The 16881-nt window shown below is 42.8% G+C and overlaps 1 protein-coding gene across 6 annotated transcripts in view; it reads left to right on the top strand.

The window, feature by feature from the left end:
• TDP1 (tyrosyl-DNA phosphodiesterase 1) overlaps positions 1-16881 on the top strand; it is an 84822-nt gene that overhangs the window by 49971 nt on the left and 17970 nt on the right. The gene's annotated exons all lie outside the window — the stretch shown is intronic.

The following is a 16881-nucleotide window of genomic DNA, read 5'->3' as shown; positions in this document are numbered from 1 at the left end:
CGGTCTGTAGAGGCTCAGGAAATATCAAATGAGTGAGTTAGAATCCCCTTAACTGCAGCTCATGTCTGGACCGCTTCTCAGATTTTAAGTTTGTTTTTCTTTCTGTGCTGTCTAGAACAATTATGCTTCTCCTTCAAAGTCACCTCAAATGCTCCCCTTTGAGTGAAACTTCAGGTCAACAAACAAAATTCCCGATTTCTTCCTATGCGTTCCTTTTGCATCTTCCTTGTTGGCCCTTTGATTCTCTTTGCAGGAGCCCGGTCCATTTCATCTTCATATCTTGAGAAATGTGACATTGCAGATGTCATCATCGTACAGACCTATAGAGCACTGGCATGAATCTTTGTGGCACAGCTCAGTCACTCCACATGGCCTATAGACACAGGAGCCGGGTGGACACAGATACGTGCCGCTGCTGCCACTTAACACAACACGTTGCTTTTTAGTAGCCTTTTTTGTTTTTAATAAGCAGGAATACATTCTAAAATAAGGATAAAAAGTATAGTATAGTAAAAACACAAACCAGTACGTGGTCGTGAATTACATGATCATTACCAGCTGTCAGGTGCTGTAGGTAAGCACATGCTGCCCTCTGACACGGCTGGCGATGGAGACCGCCACACCAGACCGCCCCAAGCTCGAGGTCCCCTGTGCCAGCTCTGTCACAGCTGCAGCATCACTAGCTAGTGGGAATTTTTCCGCTCCAGTGTAATCCTGGACCACCATCTGTGTGTGGCCCATTGGTGACCAACATGTCATCATATAGTTCCTACTATATTTGAATGAGAGTCCTTTAAAAATGTTTCTTTTAAATAGATAATAAACGTACACAGTATTAAAAAGGTATGTAAAGAAAGTTTCTTTCCACTGCTGGGCCCCAGCCTCCATATTCTTCAACTTGAAACCATGATCACCAGTTTGTTGGGTTTGATACTTTAAGCTCAAGAGCATGTTCGAGCCCAGGGTCCTCAAATGGTGATGGAATCTGGCCAGCTAGCACACTGTTGAGTGGATAACCTGAGACAGAGTCCAAAGATCCAAGTCCCAGTGTGGATTGCTACTTACTAGTTTTGCCACCTAAATATCAGAAAATTCATTATGCTATGAGCTTTTATATGACTTATGGAATGCTCTAAGGTGGAAGATAGAAAATATATGTTGCCTATTAAACAGTATGATGTTGTTAATACCTGTTAATTGCTTGATTTTTAGTAGTTCATAGGCATTAAGCCTGTTGTGACTGACAAAAGCAACGTCTGTAGCCTTTATATTTTTTGCATATATAACACATTGATGGTAACGTATTGATAATATGTGACTTAGATTTGTCTGAGAGACAGCCTTTTCTAAACTCAGTATGATGTTCATTGAAAATTATTGAAAATTTATCAAAATTATTCTATTAGGACAAGTATACTCAACCAGATTCTGTGTTCAAAGAGACTTCAAACTAACAGTTCAACTTGAACTTTTTAGCATGTTGTATTGGCTGGTGATTTTCTTTTGTCTGGCTGCTTGCTTTTATGGCAAGTTATTTATGGTTTTAATAAGATTCTCCTTCCATCTGTTCTGTTCCTACCGTGAAATCACCCATGTTTGATGAGCAGCCTATTGTTGTGGAAATTATTGGGACAAGATGACAAATACAGTAGGACCAACCAGGCAAGAAGACAGGCTTGAGGAAGAACATTGGCTAAGAGACGGTGCCTGGGAGTAACTGGTATACCAGTGATGGAGCTGTGCATTGTGGGAGGCAGGAAGCAAGGCGGATGCCAACAGGTGCTGGAGTGCGTTAAGGTTGCCTAGCAACTGACAGGCCCTGCGGCAGTTAGGGATGAGCAGAAATGTTGGTGCTGCCACTTTGGGAGAAAATGAGACAAGTGCTTGACTATAAAATCGCTGCGGCTTTTTGAAGAAACATAAAAGACATTCTCCCCTCCTCTGCTTTTCAGTATCACTGTGCAGTTCTTCTCTAATGTCTGCTCCTTTGATTCTGAAAGTCTCTCTTTTTTTTCCCCCTCTCTCTCCTTTGTCTGAGTTTTTTGGTGAAGACCAAATTGGATCACACACGAAAGTACTTGTATATGTAATTGGGTAGACTTGGTTGCCTGGCACTGCAGCCCCGAGATACTGAGATTTATTGTTATGCCTCATGGACTTTGTTACAAATAATGGTTATCTGTCTTAGAGCCAGCAAAGGACTTCCTTGGTATTTAGAGATGATTCAAGGTCATTCATCACCCTCACTTTCTTACATTCTGGTGCAAGCAAACCAAAAACAGAGTGCCCCTTTCCATGCCCATGAGCAAGTTCATCTGCAACCTGAGACCCCGACCGGGGCCCTGTAAGCCCCTGGCATTCTGGCATTGTTAGTTATAGATGTGCCTGGCTTGGGATGAGGTGCTGCTTGAGAGTCAGGGCCCAGCCTCAAGAGAAAACTCCTCAACCTGGGTAATCATTCAGTCTTCCCAATGAGAGCTAGGGATAGGCTTATCCCCACTCGAAGAATGTAAGAACTAAATAGCGTCGGGAGCTTAACGAGGGGCAGTGGGCAGAGCTGAACTTCACACCTGGATAGTCTGGCATGAACGTTTCTCACCTGGACTTTGGTTATTGATGGTGAACAAGACAGCCGTGGTCCTTCCCTCGAGGAACTTGCGTTCTGGTTGGCATGGCCCTATTGTCCCTCTGCTTTGGGGGTGGCACTGCCTTCAAAGGCCCTGGGAGAGCCCATGGCTCACACTCCCCACAGCCCCGACTCTGGGTCAGTAACCACCAGTCCTTACTCCAACCCAGTAGCCAGGCCAAGCCTCCTGGTCCTCCTGCTCTCGACCCAGAATGCCCTGCCTGTCTGCCCTCCACTTCACCATGGCAATGGCCACCTGTAAAGGTTTCATTTTCTGCCGTTGCTGTCAGCTGGCCCTGCCAAGCAGCTCAGATGCCTGTGGCTGCCCGTGCATCCTCTGACACCACTCTTCCTCAGCTCGTGCCCCTGCCTCTCATTTTATTCAGCAAAAACTCTTTGAGTACCTGTTCTGTGCCAGGCTTTGCTGAGGGTACCTGATACTTCAGTGCTCTTAAAGTGCCTCTTCATCGTGGTCATCCAGTTACTAGTCAATATCTGCACAGCTGACAAAAGTTTGTCAAGTACCTAACTCCTCTGTCTCCTACCCATCCATGCTGTTCATACCAAACCCAGCCACTTCATATAGCAGTAAGGGAATGCCACCTAGAGCCTGAGTCATTTGTCTCTTTCTATTGTCCCACATTGCTAACAAGTCTTCTGTGATCATTCAGTTTGTTCATCTGTTCAGCCATTTGCAAATATACATTTCATACCCACTCAGGATATGTGCTGGGCCTGTGGGCCTTGGAACATAGATTAGATAGGTCTGCCGACTATGGAGAGCCTAATCAGTGTGCAGTTGGATGTTAGTGTGTGTGTACACGGGGGGTTGCACTGTGTAGTTAAGGCACCCATGACAGTTCCTACCCATAAGCTGCAGGGAAGTCAGAGAAGAGAGAGATTGCTCTGCCTGGAGTAACCAGATGGAGCTTCAGAAAGTGGTACCTTTGGTGCTTGGCAGAGCAGCACTTGACAGTTGCTGTGGTCTGGAGAAGTGTGCCCCAGGGGTCCACACCGTACAGGCTTGGTCCCCAGGTGACCTGTTGGAAGCCTCGTGGGAGGTCCTGGAGGCATGCCCTGAAAGAGAATTGAGGCCCAGGCCATTCTCTCTGCTCTGCTCTCTGGCCTGAGATGAGCAGTTTTGCCCTGCCCTGCACTTTGTACCCTGTGCTGCCTCACCACTCATCCAAGATCATGGGACAACCAGTGATGGACTGGAACCTCCAGAACTCAACCAGAATAAACTGTTTCCCTTTAATTGTCTCAGGCATTTTGTATAGTGATGGAAAGCTGACACACAATAGGTCTAGCTGAGCACTTTATGTAGTAGAAATCATGACCTCGAAGTTCTCGAGACCAGGAGAGCTGGGGAGGTGAAGGGGTCACTGAGCTGGCACAGAGCGTTGTGTAGAGAGGGCTGGGAGAGAAGCCTGTCAGGTAGATGGCGTCACATTTGGAGGACTTTGTAGTTAGGGGTCACTGAAGGTTTTTGGACAAGAGAATGAAGTGTTTTATGAATATTTCTGATAAGGTTCTGTTATTTGGTCTTTATCAATGTCATACTATTTTATATTCATGATAATACTGTCCTGTGCTTTCTGAAATCTTATCTGATACCTATTTTATTAATGTGGAAATGGGCCCAGAGGTCAGACTGAATCCAGATCTTGTTTCCTCCAAGTCATACTCTTTTGGGAATTAGTTTATGGTATAGATTAGAGAGAATAGAACGTGGAGCAGGAAGGAAGCCTCCTGAGATGCTGAGGCAGACCTCCAAGCATAGGACCATGGGACCCAGAGGTGGCAGCCAAGGGGAAAGATGGGAGGGCACTCACGTGCATGCACTGAGGCAGGGGTCAGCAAGGCATGGTCACAGCTGACTGTGGGGGGGGGGTGCTGCCTGCAGGGCTGTGAGCACTATTCCCTAGGAGCTCCCACACCAGGGTTGGTGAGCTGGTCACTGGCCCTTTCCTACCTGGACAGGTGTTGGTGAAAACCGTCCGTACTTGGTGTTATTCATGGGAAGACTCCAAAAATTACAGGAGTGGCTCCCAGCAGGCCACACCACTATGGGACCTGGGAAAACAAAGCCAGGCCGCAGTCCCACCGCCTAGGGGGCTTTGGGAGAGGAATCGTCTTCAGAAAGCGTTTCAGGTTCTCTAAGGTAAAATGACCAAGCTCTGGCCATGCATGAGCCCTGTCAGTGTTCCCTGGCAGTGTAAGTGGCCCATGTCTGCAGCCCCACTCCTGCTTACAGACCCTCATTGCCCCTCTCCAGGCCTCTTTGCCTCTCTGCCCATCCAGGGCTTGGGCTAAATCCATGGAGTGGACACTGTGTTCCTTGCAGCCCCGCAGGTTCTAGAAACTCCTTTCTGAGTCTACCACAATAGCAAGCAGGAAGGAGGAGGGTAGGTATCTCCTTGGTTCATCCGGAGACAGTGACTTTTTGTTTGCTTTAAATGTTTCCTTTGAACAAAGAGTTTTCCAGGTTAAAAAAAAAAGAATCTTTTTTAAAACCATGATAAAAGATCTCCCAGTGTCTGTTCTAACATTCACAGTTCCGTTCAGAGTAGTGCTTTCCAAACCTTACTTTTGCGTTGTGCTTTATAATTTTCTAAGCACTTTCACCTTGATTATATCATTCATTGCCCCATTATATCCCAGTTCAGTGAGCATAGGGTGCCAAATCCATATCGTAGGTAGAGAAATTGGTGCCCAAAAGTATGGACTGGAAAGGTAAGAGGTAACCAAAACCAAAACCAAATTAAGTCAGTTGCTCTTTTCAAGTCCTTGTGTTTATTGCCTTTCTAACATAAGAGGCACACCAAATAATGGAAATTTTTGGTAGAAAATAAAATAGCAGCATTTGGTTATCACATTAGTCACTACTAAATATATACTCAAATTATTTGATGTAATGTTCTAATACCAGTTCTGACCTGAAATTTGAAAAGCAATTTTGATCTTTCTGGACAGTGATTTTTGTCATTTTAGATCCTCACTGCTGATGTGATGGCCTCTAAAGTCCTTAGAGTTGCCTTCATGGGATCAAAGATGAAGGATCCATTTAAAGAGAACTAACGGGTGGGCTGGACTAGGCCATGGAATGCAGGAGCCTACGTTGAGGACTATGTGGAAGACTTGGCTTGGGAGTCAGGATTTGCCTGTGACAGAAGCAAAGTGAGGTTGCAAATAGATTTTTCAGAATCCATTTGGGGATTTGTCAGAACTTTTACTTACAAACCCACGCCCAAGTGCTAATCTCCTGCAGTGCTCTGCTCTTGCTTATCTGTTTGAAAACATGCATCATGACCATTTTCATTTTTTTCCTGCTGATATTTCTTTGTTAATACTCAGTATCTGTAAGAAATGATTCCCACGCTCGAAACAGCTAATGTGGTACATCCCCATTGGTACTTAAACTCACAAGATTGTTCAACATCTACAGGATTGGTTTAATTTTAACCATGCTATTACATTCCTGGTACTTTATCACCAACTGTAATAAAAATTGGGGCGGGGGGAATTAAGAACTATATTTTGTAAAGGAAATTCTTTCCTTTAAAGTGGGAGTTCACTACATTTCTGCCTTGTGGGCCCATGTGTGCTAGGACTACAAAATCAGTGATGTGATCTGGTGAATAATTTTTAGACTCCTCTATACCAAAACTGTAGGATTAGGAGGCTTGGTTGTGGAATTGCCTTCCAGAGAATTCCATCTCTTGGTGAGTCAGACCAGAGAAAAGGACTAGCATCACCTTCCATGTATAGCTAGCATTTATTAAGCACCACATATGTGCCAAGTACCTTTATGTGCAGCGTATCTGGCATGATTCCCTCAACTTTATGAGGCAACTTTATTACCATGCTTCACTGAGTTGAGCAAGGTTAGCACTAATTGTGATCAAAATGCATGTGAGTTCACGTTCTGCTGTTACCATCCTACTTTGCCTGCATTTTGTGCTAAATTGTCAATAATTAGTCCTTTGCTCTAAATTCTGTTATAAAAATCTCAAATTCTCTAGCCATAATAAACAAAGTAGCCTTAGCAGTTTATATCTTCTATGCCTGTGGGTCAGGTCCTTTTCTTGAATTAATTAGATGCTTCTTGCCTGCCTCACATCTGCAGGATTCAGTGTTGGGAGCAATCTGGGGGCTGGAACCACTGCAGACAGCTTCCTTTAAGAGATAGGGTCTGTGGGGGAGGAAGGAGCTCAGACATCTACAGGAGCGGGTAGAGTGGAAGGCATGATGGACAAAGAAATTGTGTTTGCAAAAATGTGGGTGTAATGATAAACAGGTCTGAAGGTACTCAGTGAATCAGTTCAGTAAAAAGGAGGGGTGTCACGAAAAGGCATAGTGGGAAATGAAGCTTAAAGCATTGATTCAGTCAGTGGTGGAGGGTCCTGGGTGCCAGGTTATGGCATTCACTGTACACCCAAGTAGAAGGGACACATCGATGCTCTCTGAGAACCACTGGAGGAGATGTGGAATGAAACACTTGAGACAGGCAGTCCATCTGGATCTGCATTCTAGAGTAAAAAGGACCTGAACTAGAGGCTCTTGTTGGAAACAGGATGTTACAAGGGTAGAATAGACAAATTGGAGCTTGGCACAATGGTGCACCTGTAATCCCAACTATTTGGTAGGCTGAGGCAGGAGGATCACAAATTCAAGGCCAACCTTGCCAACTTTGCCAGAGCCTGAAACAAAAACAAAATAAAAGACTGGGGTAGTAGCTCAGTGGTAGACACTTCCCCAGCACATGCAAGGCTCGCAGTTGTATCCCTGACACACAAAGAAAAAAATAAACAGATTGGTAACTGGCTATACATGGTTGCCTATAGACAAGACCCAAAATGCCTGAGATTGTTTAAGCCTTACCAAATGAGATGGGAAAAGACTGGTTTTAGAGGGGAAGGCTTGCCGATCCTGTTTTTTGATGTTTTGAGCTTGGGGGTGACAGTAATATCCAGAAAAATCCAGCTTATTGGAGATGCCAGTTTGGAAATTTGATAAGTCTAAACAGGAGATGTCAGGAATTCATCCTTGTCAAGGTGATAGTTACAGTTGGTAAGTGGAAAACCCCAAGGAAAAGAACAGGGTAAGTTTAGAGGGTACAGGTAATGGATTTTGGCCATTCTGATAGGTGTGTAGTATCTTGTTTAATTTGTAATTCTCTAGTGACCTGTGATGTGGAGGATCTTTGACATTTTTGTCATCTGTGTATCTCTTTTGGTGAAGTGCCTGATCAAATCCTTTGCCCATTTTTTAGTCAGGTCATTTGATTTCTTATTGTGTTTTATATATCATAGATACTAGTCCTTTATCAGATCTGTTTTGCAAAAATTTTCTTGCACTCTATGGCTTGTCTTTTCATTCTCTTAACAGATTTATTCACAGAAAAGTTTTTAGCTAAGCATGGTGGTGCATGCCTGTAAACCTAGTGATTTAGGAGGCTGAGGCAGGAGGATAGCCAGTTTAAGGCCAGCTTCAGCAACTCAGTGAGACCTTGTCTCAAAATAAAAAATAAAAAGGGCTTAGGATGTGGCTTAGTATTTAAGCACCTTTGGGTTTAATCCCCAGTAACACACACCACACTCACCCACCCACCCCTAAAAAAGGAAAAAGAAAAAATTTTAATGAAGTCCAGCTTGCCAATGTTTTCTTTCATGGATCGTGTTTTTGGTGTTGTGTTTAAAAAGTTCCATGTCTTCTAATATTTCCGTATCTTTGCTTTTTAGGCATGTCTTCTAAGTCTAATCTGGTGATCTCTTTTTATAAATGACTTTAACATATTTGCGTTCAGTGTCAGTACTGATGTTTTTACTTTCTGTGATTTTCCTTTGTACTTTTTAGTTTCCATGTTTTTCTTTTCTGCCCCTCCTTTTTCTGCCTTCTGCTGATCCTGATCATTCCTTTTCCTTCTGTTAATTTGAAAGGTATAATCAGTTTCTCATCTTAAACCTAAAATGTTGTTTAAAAGTGAAAAGTTAATCAGTGTCTTCTTCCTTCCCAGAGAGCCAAGAAACGTGGAGGTCTAACCCTAATTACCCCTCTCCACAAAGTCGTTTTTCCATCATATTTTTAGATTTACAAAATTAATCATTTCTATTATTATTCTTATTCAGTTCTTATTTACAGTTACCCACAGTTGACTAATTTCATTGTTCTCCTCTCTCCCTGCTGGCCCTGTCCCATCAAGTTTGTGGGATTTCCTGAGCAGTCTTCTTTATAGCTATCTCATACAGGCTGTCTCTTGGCACTAAGCCAATAAGTTTCCACACGGCCTTTGTGTTTGCCTTATTTTTGAGTGATAATTCAACTGGATTTGAAAAAGCTCTTCTCTGAAGAGCTTTTCTGATTGGCTTCTCAGTTCAGTCGTTGCTGCTGAAAGGTCGCAGGCTGGTTGTCATTCTTTTGTGGAAAATCCATCTTTTCCCTCTGGCAGCTTTTGAGATTGTCTTTGTCTTTGGTGTCCTACAGTGTGACTACGGTGGATAAGTACATGTGGATTTATTTTTATTTAGTCTTACCAGGATTTATCATGCTTCAGTCTGGCTTTTCAGTAGTTCACTGATATTACTGCCTGTCGTTTCTTAGCCTTTCTTGAACTTCACTTTTATGATCCTCATCAGGTGCTCCTTAGTGCCTCTCTGGAGCGTGTGATTTTTCCTTCCACTCTTTGCTTTCTGAGTTGCCTTCTCCCTCATTTCTTCAGCTCTTCCTTCTAGTTCATTAGTCTTGTTCTCAGATGTGATTGTTATTTTATTCATTAGAGTTTTTTATTTCAGTCACTCTATTTTTTTCCTTTTGAACCTTTAAAGATGCCATGTGTTTCATGGTTTAGAGTCCAGACCTGAATCCAGCTGCCCAAATTCAAATTCTTGCTCTATCATTTACTACCTGTGAAGGCTTAGGCAAGTTACCTAGCTTCAGTTTTATCACCTATTACGTACAGACACTAACATATAAATACCCAGTAGTTTAGAATGAGGATTAATATAGTTAGAATATGTAAAAGAACTAAATAATGCCTGGCAGGTAATAGGTTCTGTGTGCTAGCTGCAGTTTTATCATTGCTTTTTTTCTTGCCTCATGTTTTTTTTAATATTCAAATTAAATATACTTTTCAGTTACCATCTAATTGACCAATCATCTGAAGTTCCTAGAATCTAATCCTATTTTCTGTTGTCTTTTGTTCATAAAAAATTTGGAATTTTTTTCTTTTGTTTTTTTTTTTAATCTGCTTATTATAGATGTCTCTTCATTGAGGCTTTAGCTAAGAGAATTCTCTGTGACCCTGGAAGCAGGGTCTCTGTTAACATTTACCTTAAAAATAAATAAATATCTTGACATGAGTGGGACCAATTACTAGCATTCTCATACTGAGAGAGCAGATATAGAAGAAAAGGAGGTTGAAAGCAGAGAGAAGTCCAAAGCATATTAGAAGTTTAAAATACCGTATTTCAATCAAGTCAGGAACAGGGACAGTTATAATGGATGTTGCATCTGCTACTAAGAGATTAAATAAGATGGGGTCAAAGAAGTTCCCATCAGATATGGCAATGTGGAACTTTACAGTGACTTTGAGTGATTTCATGATAGTGGTATGGGAAAGTCTTTCTGAACTCATGATAAATTGAATACTAAATGAGATTTTTTTTTTTGAAGTATTATAGTGGAGTTTATAGCCCATGTAATAATGCAAGAAAAATAAAAGGCAAAGGTTGTAAAGAAAGAGGTAAAATTGTAATTGCAGATGACATGATTGTGCCTTTGCAAAATCCTAATGTTTTTAATAGCATCAAATAACTAGAAATAGGGCTGGGGTTCTAGCTCAGTGGTAGAGTGCTTGCCTAGCATATGTGAGGCACTGGGTTCGATTGTCAGCACAGCATATAAATAAATAAAAATAAAGGTCCATAACAACTAAAACAAATATTTAAAAGAAAAACCTGGAAATAATTTCAACAAAAAGTGTGTAAGGTGTCTATACTGAAAACTATACATAAAGCACTGTTAAAAGAAATACAAAGAGATAACATTTATGGATTAGAAGATTCAATATTGTTAAAATGACAGTTATTTCCAAAATCGTTGACAGATTTCATTGCAATCTCAGTCAAAATCCCAGTGGGCATTTTTGTAAGAATCAAGCTGATTATAAAATATATTTGGAAGTGCAAAGTATTTATGCTACAAGACAACTTGAGAGAACATGCTCATTCCAAAATTTACGTGAGTGTGCAAAGACCAAAACAGTTTTGAAAAGCAGGACTTATATGATTTTATGACTTATTGTAAAACCAGAGTAAGCCTGTGATATTGACATAGTAAATTCATCAGTAGAACAGAAAAGTGCAGAAATAGACACAAGCATAATCAAAGATTTTTGGCAGGCACCAACCTAATCAAGAAGAAGTGCTAAACAGTCGACTGTGTGTGTCAAAAATAACTGTGGGCATGAAGGAAATAAGTAACTGGTCCTCTCTTGGGCCATAAGCAAAATTAATATCAGAAGAATGATAGACCTAAGTAAACAAGCAACTCTAAAGCTCTAGATCAAGAATATGCTCATGACCTTAGAGTAGGCAAAGATGCAGTTGACAGGACACAGCATGCATTGAAACTAAAAGAAAAGATTGATACATTTTTGAACTTCAGAAAATATTTTTGAAATTCAGTTCATCAAAAGACATCATTTTGGGATAGGTGGGCAAGGCCTCTCTAAATAAGACCTCATGCTCAGAAGTTACACAAAATTGCAACTTGGGCTACTCCCCTATCCTCGCGCCCCCCACCGCTTGCAAAAAAAAGGAAGAAAGCAAGCAAGAAAAGTAAGGAAGGTGGAAGCTTCATTAACAAAGTCAACTGGGAAACATTTACAACATGATTGCAAATTATTCCCACTGTGTAGTAGGCAGAAGAATGGCTGCCCAAAGACATTTTAAAGTTACATTGTGTGGCAGAGGGGAGTTGAGGTAGCAGGTGTAATAAAGTTTCCTAATCAACAGGCCTTAAAATGGGGCAGTTGTGTTATTCACAAAGCTGCTTCTCAGTGGAAAGTGGGGTAAGTCAGGATAGACAGCAGTGCGGGAAGGACTTGTCCTGCCTCTTTGGCCTTGAAAATGGCGGAAAAGAGATGCAAGCAGCCCCCAGACCGGAAGAGTCAAGGAAATCAGCTCTTCCCTAGAACCTCCAGAAGGAATAGAATAGAGCCCTGCCAGAACCTTGATTTTTAGCCCAGTCAGATCTGTTTTGAACTTCTGATTTTCAGAAGTGTGAGATAATAAATTTTTGTTGTTTTAAGCAACTAAATTTGGCAGTTTATTAAGCAACAGTAAACTAATGCAAACATATAAATAATTAAAAATGGGTAATTCACAGAATTAAGAAACCTAGATGTCTAGATTAAAAATACTGAATACCACCAGTAATCAGAGAAATCAAATTGCTATGTTTTGTCTGTTATATTGCAAAAAATATTCACAAGATACTATCCACCCAGAATTCTCAAGAGTCCAAGAAAACTGTATTTTATATACTTTTGGTGATAATCTAAATAGGAAAAGATGCCTTAGAGAGAAATTAAATAGAATCTATCATAATTAAAGCTGATAGGCCTATGTGTACCCATACACAACATGAATCTTCTCCAATGAGATTATCTTTTCATATCTCTTGTGAAATTCTATTTCAGTCTGTAAAAAGAAACAGAGGGGGCTGGGGTTGTGGCTTAGTGGTAGAGTACTTGCCTAGCATATGTGAGGCACTGGGTTCAAGTCTCAGCACCACATATAAATAAATGAATAAAAGTCTATCAACATCAAAATTTTTTTTTTAAAAAAAGAAAGAAACAGCCCAAGAACGCTAGAAAATCTACAGCAAATCCAGAACAGAGGAGACCCAGTTCTGCCTGTGTATGTGTGCACGTCCAGAAGGCATACTGTTGTGGGGCTGGAGGAAGGGGTGACACCAGCGTTGGCTAGAGTCCCTCGGTCCCCCTCCTCACCCAGGTGCGGGATCTAATCTCCAGCATCCACAATTAACACTGCATCGCATCTGTCGGTGACAGTGCCTGGCCTGCACGCCTGGCCTCCAGACGTGTGCGGCCAAAACCTCAACCTAAGTCACGTCTGCACTCTCCGTGCCACTGCTGCCTAGACCGTGAAGTAATTAATGATGAAAAGGAACATTTTATCGGCACACATGTTACCATAACAGCAGTCATGAGTCATCGTGAAGACTCATCCATTTTCTTACAAAAACTTATGCGTGAACCCAATTAGCCACTCCAGAGTGCTCAAGGCAGCAGCTGTCATTACCAAAGTGTTCTCTGAAAGATGAGGGTTTGGCCCAGAGACCATCTTTGGACACCCCTCTCTTCCTGTGTAGCGTTCCCCAGTCCATCACCTCAAACGTTCAGAGGAGCAGTGCTCAGTGGGCAGTTCTGCAGTAAGTGAGGGCCTTTCTCTTTGGGGCTGAAGGGAGGCTCCAGATAGATCTGAACACGAGGTCTCTAGTCTCGCAGACTCCTGACTGGGAAGGGATTTTAGCTGTCATTCTAGAGACAAAAACCTAAAGCCCAGGGAGAGGAGTGGCTTAGGAGGTTAATAGGAAAGTAGAGACAATATCCTCTAATGATTTGGGGTCCAGTCGTTTTTGCTTTCTTTTCTTCTTCATGATCCTTATATATCATTCCTACACCTTCCTGATATTTCCTTTAAAAATTTTTATATATTATTGAATTTACTCTTTAATTTTTCAACTTTGATACAATACTTTTATATTGTGGATTGAGATCAAAGCTCTAGTTAGAAGCCAATCCTAAAAAGCTATGGCAGAATGATCCGGCACCAGCCACACTCCTCCTTGGCAGGGGCCTACAAACTATCTAATTGAATGAGTGACCATTAGTTTAACTGACTTGCTGTCATCATCAGTTCAGCCTGCTGCACCAAGTGCCACGGGCTGGGTGACTTGTAGACAAAGATATAGATTCACATAGTTCTAGAGGCTGGAGGATTCGAGTGAGGTTGCTCTTCCTGATTGCAGATGGCTGCCTTCTCGTTGTGACCTCACATTTTAGGAAGAGGACAAGGCACTCAGGAGTCACTTCTGTGTGGCCACTAATACCCCTCAGAGACCCCGCCTCTTAATGCCATCACGTTGGGAGTTAGGATTTCGGTCAATAAATGCAGATATTTAGTCCATAGCACTTGGAAATGGGGTCAACCTTGCTAGGCTACCCACATTTTCCAGACTCCCCTTCCTTGTATTTTTCAGTTTAGGGTAAGCCCCATGAGATTGCTGTAGGCTCTTTGGTGGGTGAATGTGAGATGGTGTCGTTTGATGGCCCATGTCGACGTGTGCTCCAGCTTGCTCTGTTGGCATGAGGCAGTGGCAGACCTCACTCCCTCCCCGGTTCCCCTCCAGCTTCTCTAGCTCCTGGGCCTTGCCACATATGTGTACTTAGCGCTGTGATGAAGGGCCTGGTTTTTGCAAGACACTGTCACCCCAACCCAGAGGTGACAAGCTCTGACATGGGTTTCTGTCCTCGGGCTTTGGCTTCCACCATGGTTCTAGGTCACTGCTTCCCACTTGTCTTCCTCTGGCTTCTGCCTGCCCCACGGACTTCAGCTCCAGCCTCAGAGTGAAGGTAACATGTGAAAACTGTTCAGTCAGCTCCCACGTTTGCACGATGTCAGATTCCTGTGAAACGCATTGTGCATAGAGACGTGCACGCAACCTCTTTAATGTCTTTCTACTTGAGCCCTGAGCAGCACACCCCTGGCCCCCAGAAGCCCTGCATCATTCATCTTGACTTCATTAGTAGCTTGGGCTACTGTAGAATTTGGGTCATCCAGAATCCTATCACCTAGAACTCCACATCTTACAGAATAGTTGCAAACCTCAAATAGTCCAAAGAAAGTGATACCCCACCCCACTTAGCGACAGAGCATTGCTGAACATTCAGCGACAACAGGATGCTCCACAGCACTGGGGGGAGAAGGCAGCTCCATCCTGAAGGAGCAGAAGAAGGGTGACAGACAGGGCAGGGGGACATGTGATGCCAAGGCAGACAATGGACAGTGGATTCCGAATGGAGGACAGAAGCTGGAACTCACCAAGGGTTTCAGGAGCAGAACTTTGCAAGAGCTCCGTGGTGTCGCTTGCTTTGTGAAGGACTCAGTGGTGGCTGCACAAGTAGATGCCTGTCCATGCCAGCGAGGGGCAGGCAGTTTGGAGTTTAGAAATAGCTCCATCTTCCTGGCTGTCCCAGGTGCCCATGACTCAAGACATGGCTCAGAATGAGAAAATGATCAAAGATGATATTTCAAGAAATGTCGGTCTGTCACCTAGACCGCCTACAAGAGGCTTTCAGTCTTTCACTATTTTGAGGTTCCAGATTCCTGGAATTCTGTTGGAAGCCAACACAAAGCAGAGGTTGCCGAAGCAGTGTGTCCTCATGCTCTCCTTTGCTGTACTGTGGGCAAAGCCCTCAGGACGTGGAGTGGTAAGCCTTCCAGAGGCGCCTCAGGCCCGGGTGTCATGCAGCCGACAGTCTAGAGTAGTCCTGCAGGTGGAATCTAGCAGGCATAGCAGACTCCTGCCTTACACTCTCTGGACAGCTTTGCCATTAGACCTTGGTCATGGTCCAGGAGGTCACCTTTATTAATAATAGGTGAGAGACCTAAAAGCAGGCTGTCTTCTTGGACTTTGTTGTTTGGTTGTTTTTTTTGTTTTGTTTTTTTCATTTTGAGGAGGGGTCTCATTGTGTTGCCCAGGCCTCTCAAGCAGCTGGGATCGCAGGTGCGCATCACCGTGCCCAGCTCTTCTTGGGCTTTTAAAGAAAACATCTTTCCTAAAGTCATAATACCACTTGGCTATAGGCATCCCACTGTCTCTGCATTTTCTGTCCCTTTGGACTCCCCATAGACAGTGACATTTACAATCATTGGGTCCTTATGCATCAAAGATAGGTTTCCTGTCCTCATTGTGGTCCAATTAAAAAGATGGAAACATCGGTAAGTGTGCTTTAGTTTTTTAAGTGAGCTGAATGTTTCAAGGGTCGTCCTTAGCTCTGACATCCTCATCCCTCCCTCTGTGTTCCACTGCGTCCCTTAGATCATTCTTCTCTCCTGACTGGCTGTCTTCTATTCCAGCACATCACCAGAAAGGCGGTCACTGCTCCCCTGAATGACTCTTAAAATGCCCACTTATCCATGAAGCCTTGCTTTAAAGGCTCTGAGTAGCTGAGGTTTTACCCTACATTTTGAAAGTGATGTCAAGTTCAGACGAGCCTAATTGAAAAAACAAGGGCATATGGTAGGTTTATGTTAGTTAAAAGCAGAAGAGATCTCTCTGTCACATCTGCAGGAAGAGTCTAAAACAATGCCTTGGAGCTTAGATGTCTCCACTCCAAAGCATCCCAGTGTGCATTTTTTTTATTCCTTTTTTTTAAAGTTGTCCATATGTAGGGGGTACAGCATGATAGTTCAATTAATGCATATGTGTTCTATGGAACACATCAGAGTAACTAGCATTTTCATCTCTTTAAACATTTGCCATTTTTTTGTGTTAGTGACCTTCAACCCCTCTCTTCTAGTTCTTTATAAAATGCAAAGTAACCTTTTGCCAACCGTGGTCACTCTTCTTTGCTTCAGAACACTAGTACTTGTTTTGGTACCCAGTGTCCAGCCTCTCTCTGTCCTCCTGAGGCTCTGCCTACTAGCCTGTAGTGACCACTGTGCCACTCTCCACTTCTGTGGTTGATCTTAGCCAAGAGGCCAGGAGCCATTCTCCTGCTTCCTTCTCAGAAGTCAGCTTTGTTAGCATCCAGTGTAAGTGAGAACTGATGTACGTCTTGGCACCTTCTGCCTGATTAGTTCCGGGTCTCCTCCTTCCTGCTGCATAGGTGAATTTTAGCCAGGTCCACAACTCTGTGCATGTAAAGCATGATTCTTTTTGGATACAAGTACAATCAAATCTAGTGCCCCCAGAGCTGCTTTCTTTAGAATGAACATAGACATTAGCACTACCTGGCCAAAAAATAAGAAGGAGAGGCAGAGAAAGGAAGCATGAAGCTTAAGATACTACTATACAAAATAACATTAACAGGGTTTTTTTCTTAAATGTTTTTTTCTGTACAACAAAAGAAGTCCTGGCAACCCCAAAGTTATGAAAAGGAAAAGAATCTTGGGAAAATAGAAAAATAATTATTTTAATAGTGCCTTCAGTGGAAAATGCAG

The sequence above is a fragment of the Sciurus vulgaris genome (assembly GCF_902686455.1).
Source record: "Sciurus vulgaris genome assembly, chromosome: 2".
Lineage (NCBI taxonomy): Eukaryota > Metazoa > Chordata > Mammalia > Rodentia > Sciuridae > Sciurus > Sciurus vulgaris.
The sequence above is the reverse complement of the archived record's forward strand: the minus strand, read 5'-3'. Positions and strand labels throughout refer to the sequence as shown.